The following is an 8,267-nucleotide window of genomic DNA, read 5'->3' as shown; positions in this document are numbered from 1 at the left end:
GCCAGCTTGAATATTTTTGGAACATGACCTAAAAATAAAGACGAGTTAATAATATTAAGAAGAGGCTCTTCGACTACAGGTAACACTTCTTTCAGTAGTTTAGTGGGTATTGGATCTAATAAACATGTTGTTGGTTTAGATGCAATGATAAGTTTATTTAGCTCTTCCTGTCCTATAGTTGTAAAGCGGTGTAGTTGTTCTAGAGGGGCCATAATTGAGGCTGAATCATAAGACATCATAGAGGATTGTATATTTACAATTGTGTTTCGGATGCTTTCTATTTTCTCATTGAAGTAATTCATAAAATCATTACTACTATATTGTAATGGAATATTTTGCTCTGGTGATGTTTGTTTATTTGTTAGTCTAGCCACGGTGTTGAATAAAAACCTTGGATTATTTTGGTTATTTTCTATTAGTTTGCGGAGATGCTCAGCCCTGGCTGCTTTTAGAGCCTTTTTATAACGTGACATACTGTCTTTCCACGCGATTCTAAAGACCTCTAAATTAGTTTGTTTCCATTTACTCTCTAAGTTACGAGTTTCTCTCTTGATTGCATGCGTAGCACTGTTGTACCATGGTGCTTTAGTTTTCTCTCTGACCTTTTTTAATCTAATTGGTGCAACAATATCTAGTGTACTGGAGAACATGGTGCTCAAACTGCTAGTCATTTCCTCTAGTTCATCTGTTTGTTTGGGTGCACTGCGCAGCTGAGATAGATCAGGTAAGCTATTTGAGAATCTATCTATAGTGGTTGGAAGGATTGTTCTGCCTGGTCTATAACGTGGCGCAACATGACAAATTTCAGCAGTACGTATTATACAAGTTACCATGTAACTTGTAAGTTGTAACTTACCATGTAACTACCAAGTTACCTTTGCGGTATAATATTTATATCAGTTGGATTGGTTCCATATGATATAATTAAATCTAGTGTATGATTTAGACGATGAGTGGGACCACTGACGTTTTGCGTGACCCCAAAGGAGTTTAATAAATCTGTAAACGCAGTCCCTAACGCATCATTTGTATTATTTACGTGTATGTTAAAGTCTCCAACAATTATTGCTTTATCGACATTGACCAATAGATCTGAGAGAAAGTATGCAAACTCTTTTAGGAAGTCAGCATAGGGCCCTGGAGGTCTATATAGGGTAGCCAAGGCTAGAGATAATATGGATTTGTTTCTTGCATCTAAGAGCGTAACATTTAGCACAAGTACTTCAAACGAATTAAACCTGTGACCTGTTTTCTGAGTAACATTAAGAATATCTCTATAGATTGTTGCAACACCGCCGCCACGACCGATCAGACGGGGCTCATGCTTATAACAGTATCCTGGTGGAGTAGACTCATTTAGACCGAAATAATCATTTGGTTTAAGCCAGGTTTCAGTAAGGCAAAGTACATCGAAACTATTATCTGTGACCATTTCATTTACAATAACCGCCTTAGGTGTGAGCGATCTAATGTTTAGAAGACCTAGTTTTAGAAATTGTTTTTGTTCACTGATATTTAGATTTTCTGGTTTAATTACAGAAATGTTGTCCGACAGAACAGCCGCTCCGATTCTGCTGGGGTGCAGGCCATCAGCACGGTAGAGCCTAGGTCGCTCCCAGAACAGATTCCAATTATTTACAAAGAGCAGTTTCTGTTCATTACACCATGACATTAACCATTCATTTAGAGCAAATAATCTACTGAACCTTTCTTGTCCTAGTCGGTACGTGGGAAGCGGTCCAGACACGATGATCGTTGCTTCAGGCGATGTGCTGCGAACCGTCTCGATCAGGCTTCTGTAGTCCTTCTTCAGAACCTCCGTCTGCCGCAGCCTGATGTCGTTCGTCCCCGCGTGTAGGACCACAGCTCCGACGCGCTCGTCACCGTTCAGGATCTCGGGAATCTGTGCAGCGACATCAAGAACACGAGCACCAGGAAAGCAGTGAGTGCGCACCTTACGCTTACCTGAGGTAGCACGGACATGACGGACCATGGAAGTGCCGATGATCACGGCGGTGTCACGTTCCGGCTCGCGAAGAGGGGAGAAGCGGTTCCGGGTGGAGATCTCGAAGACCGGGAGGGGCGGGGAAGTCCTTGGTCTGGTCCTGGCTCGTGTCTTCCGCTGTGGGATCACCCAGGGTCCATGGTGTTGCCTCGGTGCCGGAGTGAATGAAGGCAGAGATGATCGCGTCCTTCTGGGCAGAGAAACGCACGGAGTAGACGAAGTCGGAGTCAAAAAGTTACTAACCACTGACTTGTGAGCATCGGCGCGTGATGTTTCAAGCGTTGATCGCCGATCTCGCAGCTCGGCTTTTCAATTTTACAATTTTTCCCCAAAACAAGCTGAAATTTGGACTTATCTGACCTCAGCACACATGTCCACTGTCTTTTGGACCATCTAAGATGAGCTTGGGCCCAGAGAAAATTGATGTATAGTGTTACGTTCCACGTGTTTTGTTTCACTGATCTGTTTCACGTGTTGGCCCTTATGTTCATTGTGTTTCTCTTTCGTCCCTAGTTCACTATCTCTGCTCGCAGGATTGCTGTGATTGGCTGAGCCGGACGTTAGTCATCATTGAGGCGACGTTCCAGAACCAATCAAAGGCCGTTCAGCTGGTTTTAAGAGAGTGGCGCGTTCATTCATTCTCTCTCTCTCTCCTGTGGCGCGTTCACTCTCTCTCTCTTCTGTGGCGTGTTGAGCTCTGTGTAGCGAACTGAGTGAAGTGCGATGTTGAGCTCTGTTTAGCGAACTGAGTGATGTGCGATGTATTGGTGTGTTTATTCCATATCATAGAGGCATTACGATAATCTGGGAGGACGAACGGTAGGTCAGTATGCCGCGGTATACACTGCCCGTAGGTCTGTCTCTGTTATACACACTAGGTTAGTGGTGAGCGCCAACCCTTGTAGTTTTGTTATTTAGTTAGGTTAGTCAGCGTTAGTCAATGTCAGGTTAGTGCGTGAAGATTGCGGTTTCTTTTTCACATTTTGTTTTGAGTAGGGTTAGGGTTAGCTTAAGGATTGTTTTTGTTTTATTATGTTCTTTCCTTTGGCACCACTCTTTGTTTGTCTCCCAATCTTTTTTTTTATTATTGCATTGTACATAGCGCATACATTGTCCTATTACTGGAACTAGTGGCTTCGGCTTTTTTTTTTTGTAATAAAACCCAGTAATTTTTCTCTTTCAAAGTTTGTCTGACATGTTCTTCCAGTCTACTTCACATCTAGCAGCATATTAATATTTTAATGGTACGACATTCCCTAGGCCTTTTAAAGATCGTAACATATAGCTTTGTCCTTGCATAAAAGATTGAGGTTACATTTCTTGATACAGCTGCAGACTGTTTAAAGTGACAACAGTTTTCCAAAGTACTCCTGAGCCCATGTGGCTATATTTAACACAGCAGCATGATGATTTCTCATGCAGTGCCATCTGAGGGCTCGAAGGTGACACACATTCAACAAGGTTTTCCTGCCTTGCCCTATACACAGACTGAGATTTATCTGGATTCCCTGAATCTTTTCATAATATAATGTACTGTATGATAGATAGTGAAATACCTAAATTCTTTGCAGTCTTGCATTGAGAAATGGGAGGTGGTGAGCCATGACCCATCTGAGCCTTTGCTGGATGCTCCTTTTATAACCAAATATGATACCCTCACATACTGCATTACCAGTACATCTGCTTATTTTGGACTGTTTAACACTGTTTAACTTGGGTATTCAATCATCTTTTCACTTTATTTTGTCTCTTTCCCAAGTTTTTTGAAGTGAGCAATCAAAATCAAAATTTGTTGATATTTCCAAAATACAATTAAGTTGGCCAGTGAAAACATTTGAAATATTTTATTTGTAGTTTTGTCAGTTAAATAAAGGTTAAACATAATTAACAATTCATGATTTTAGTGCATTTTACAAAATGTCCCAAATTTTCTGGAAATGTGGTTGTAAATAAACTCATATTCCTACTGAGGTTCAGCAGAACACACTGTCCCATGGCTCTTTCTGGCTCCATGACAAAGCTAAGTAATGACAGAAGACATGTGGTTGTTAGACAGGGTGATGACCCCACTGCTCATGAGGGTGAAGGCCCTGCTGGGAAAAGTCTGAGGCCCCGGTCCCACTAGCGCAATCACATTGGCTCAAACCACCGCTTGCTGGGTGGACCTGGAGGAACACCCTGACACCCGCGTCACCCGGGAGCAAGCTAATAAGACTCTGCAGGCGGACCTCACTAACACCCATATGTATAATAGAAATAACAGGCACATAAATACCAAACGCTTTGACTGTCAGCATTTTTTCTAAATACTCAGGAAAACACTTCAGACCAAATGGAGTGAAGCAACACGGGAGGGCACAAAAGAAATTCATTGTGAATGCTTTACCTTCACCGTCTGTACAACCAAATACCCAACATGAACTGTATCAGCAAATACAACACCAGCCGCAGTTTGTGTTCCATTCAGGGTGGCAGGATGGAAAAAAATACTCAGAAGCTGTTGTTCTATGGTTTCTGTTGGACTTACCTTCTGCTTTAAGGAGAAAAAAGATGTAACAAAAACATATGGATGTAGAAAGCTGAGCTTATAGTGGAATAAGTCATTCCTGGTAATAAGATGCACGTCAAAGGGAAGTTTTCACTTTGGTTTTTGATATAAAAGAATAGCTGGAGGGCTAAGCTGGGAAATATTATTCCGCGAATGAGACCTCAGACCCTTCCCTGGGACAACAAAACATGGTGCAGTTACAAACCTATGACCTTTTGAACTGAGATGAAAGTGAGAGCTCAGCACGAAGCACACTGGACCAATCTACCGCCTGCCCACAGTGTATCTGAACCTCTCGGCACTATCTGATCTGGGCACCTGCTCTTACTGGGAAAAAAAGCCAGACTAAGTCAACATTGTTTCCATGTCACATTTCAGATTCCCACACACATTGTAGATCAGAACTTTACAGTGTTTAAAGTGTGAGTTCACCCAAAAATTTTAATTCTGTTATTTACTCATCCTCATGTTGTTCCAAACCCTTAAGACTTTCATTAATCTTCGGTACACAAATAAAGATATTTGTAATATTCTCTCATTATTTTAGTCAATAGGACGTCTAGCTATATTTTTAAGCTTCAAAACAAAAGACATTGTAAAAGTAATCCATTTGAATTGAGCTGTTTAAACTAAGTCTTCTTAAAAAAATGTATTATGAGCAGATTTAATTTAGCCTTTTATTCACATATTAACAAAGTACATGAAATGGGGTTTCACACTTCACTTAACCCCCAGGTTATCATTATTCTAACCCCCCTTTTTAACCCCAGGTAGAGGAACGTTTTACACTTGTAATTTAAGCAGGGTTTGCACTGTTTTAACCCAGGGTTATTAAACTCTGGAGCAGGGTTGGCACTGCATCTGCGATATCAACTCTACATTGCGGTGCCAAACTTGTACAGTGTGAAATGATGTGATGTTAGAATATTACCGCTAGATGCTAAGCAACAGACAGCCAATCACGTGCCTTGTATTCTCGTGCTTAGGACAGTCACGGAAACGATGCATGTTGTATATAAACAGTCCTTTATTGACTGTACAGAACTGCACTTCCTATAAGGAACTGAATTTAATACCACACTGATCCATTTTCTTCCCTGGATGTTTTTCTTTCATTGGCAGAACACAAAAGAAGATACTATGAAGAATGTTTCAACTGGATTTGTCCATGTAATGGGGTCCAAATGGAGTCAACGGTGTCAGTTTTGCATGGGGCCCTATTAACTTTAATTGTAGTGTATGGACAAAAATAAGATATTTCAGAATATCTTGTTCCACAAAAGAAATAAAGTGAGATAATTTGTTGTAGTTGTGTGCTTTAAAATATGTTGCGGTGCTAATTTGTACATCTTTTATTTTTCTCAGATCTGAGGAGCAGTGGACTCCCACATCGTTTGTCACAGCCACATTGGCGGTAGATTTGGTCAACACTGGTGGAGTGTCCTGCCAGTCTGGGTTTCATAAAACAGTAGAAGTCTGATAGAGATTTGAGTAGGCCGAGTCGGAACAGATGGGCCAAGTGTGGGGCACTGGTGGGATCATGTTGAAGGACCACCATCAGTGCTGCTACACACAACACAACATGCTCGTGGCCCATTCCTCCCTTTCAACTCATTTGCAGTAAAGCCAGAGATGCAAAATCAGAATGAAGCCCCTGCTGCAATTTGCACTGACATATGGGAGGCAAATCTATGGGTCTACTTTGGGTAATGCCGTTGGCCCCTACTGGAACCGTTTACAAATAATTAGCCTAGGGACAGGAAAAAAAGAATGAGAAAAAGAAAATACATCTGTGTACTAACCCTATGCTAACCTTTCAGGATGGGAAGCTTTGAGTGATCAGAATGAAATTTGGGAGGCCAAGCATAAAATGGACATAAATGATGTGGTTTATTTGACATTATCCAATCCGCTAGACCTCATAGTAAGCAGCGCAGGTTCCCTCTGTTCTGCGGAGGAATCAGAAAGAGATGGTCATGGATGATGAAAGTCATGTGTGAGTGTGCGTGTGATGGGGTGGTAGTGGTGTCGGGAGTGTGTGTGTGGTAAATGAATGCCTCTATGATGAAAAAACAGCATTATGCACAGGTCAGGGAACAGCTTTGGGTCACGCTTTGGTGGAGTCTCTTGAGAGGCCTGGTTTTGCCATACCGATCACTAATCTGTGCTCTTGATAGGACTGCGCTTCCTGTAAAGAACCGTATCCAACACCACACTGATCCGTTTCCTTCCCTAGAGCAAAGTCTACACTCTTGCTCCCAAAAATAAATATCACTCTTTGGCTTTAATATGAAAGAGGGGGAACATTGAAAAATCAAGTGTCGTGTTAACCGTTATTGAACGAATCCAGCGTCTTGACTTTCTGCTTTCAAAAGTTTATGGTGAGGTAATTACAGCTTATTTTTGTGGACTTAAAAGCAGAAATGTGAAGCGTATATTTTATAAAAAAATACAGTATTTCTTCTGTTAAAACCTGTTTATTATTTGAGCTATAAAGCTGTTTAAATGTCGTTGTTTTTTTACAATCATTTTGGAGTTTACATTAAGTTGTCATGGTGACATTCCCTAGATGTTTTCCTTCCCGAAATATGTTCTTACAAACCTGTTTGAATTTCTTTAATCTGCAGAACACAAAAGAAGACATTTTGAAGAGCGTTGCAACTGTATTTGGCCTTGTGATAAGTCAATAGGGTCCGAAAAACAATGGGCTCCCCAAAAAAATGTTCTTCTTTTCGTTCTACAGAAGAAAGAAAGTGCAGGTGAATAAATGTATTTTTGAGTGCTTTAAAATATTTTAGTGCAGAAATTGCACTGTATGCATTTTTTTTTTTCATTTTGGAGTTTACATTGTTACAAAATTATATATTGGGGCTTCACACAGAAATAGTACATGAGGTTTTTTTTCATGCTAAAATTGTTAACTAGACTATTGAGTATTTTATTGTTTACGGATTGGTCCCATTCACATCCATTGTAAAGACTTTGGTGTAACCCAGAGTTATTTTTAAGAAAATGAGGGACAACATTATTTTTTGTGGTAATTAATATTATGCCATTATTCTTAAATTTTACCCAGAATATTGCTTTAACAGGAAAAAACAACAAATAAATCAAAGAGAAACGGGGGACAAAAGAGGCAGGAGAAAGACGAAAAGATTATCTAAAGGATTATAAAAGGAAATTAGGGAAGAAGAGATACACAGATGCCAATGTGAAAGATGAAATGGGAGAGAAGGACGATGTGACTACATTTCTGGAAAAAAGAGACCGATACAAACAGAGGCAGGTAGTCAAACTGAAGTGGAGTAAAAGACGGGAATGAAGGAAAGTTTGTGTGGTCCAATGGCAAAGGCCAATGATTTAGAGGTTGTTGATCCCGGGCAAGCGGCCCAGTGCAACCAATGACTCACTCACTCTCTCACACACTCGATGGGAGCTGGCTCTCTGTCTAAGTCACCGCACTTAAAACATCCTTATGTGTTTAGAGTCATTGAAGTGGAAACCAGGGCCTGCACCCATTGCTGGAAAGAGCTACTGAATATCTCTCTCTCTCTCTCTCTCTCTCTCTCTCTCTCTCTCTCTCTCTCTCTCTCTCTCTCTCTCTCTCTCTCTCTCTCTCTCTCTCTCTACAATGTTCATAAACAGATGGAGGGACCTCATTAGCCATGTCACAACTACTGAGAACATTATGAACACATTCCATTCTCTCTGAAT

Source organism: Siphateles boraxobius, unplaced genomic scaffold (assembly GCF_051911475.1).
Source record: "Siphateles boraxobius isolate OS27281-9 unplaced genomic scaffold, OSU_SipBor_1 29, whole genome shotgun sequence".
NCBI classification, from domain to species: Eukaryota; Metazoa; Chordata; class Actinopteri; order Cypriniformes; family Leuciscidae; genus Siphateles; species Siphateles boraxobius.
Note: the sequence above shows the minus strand (reverse complement) of the source record.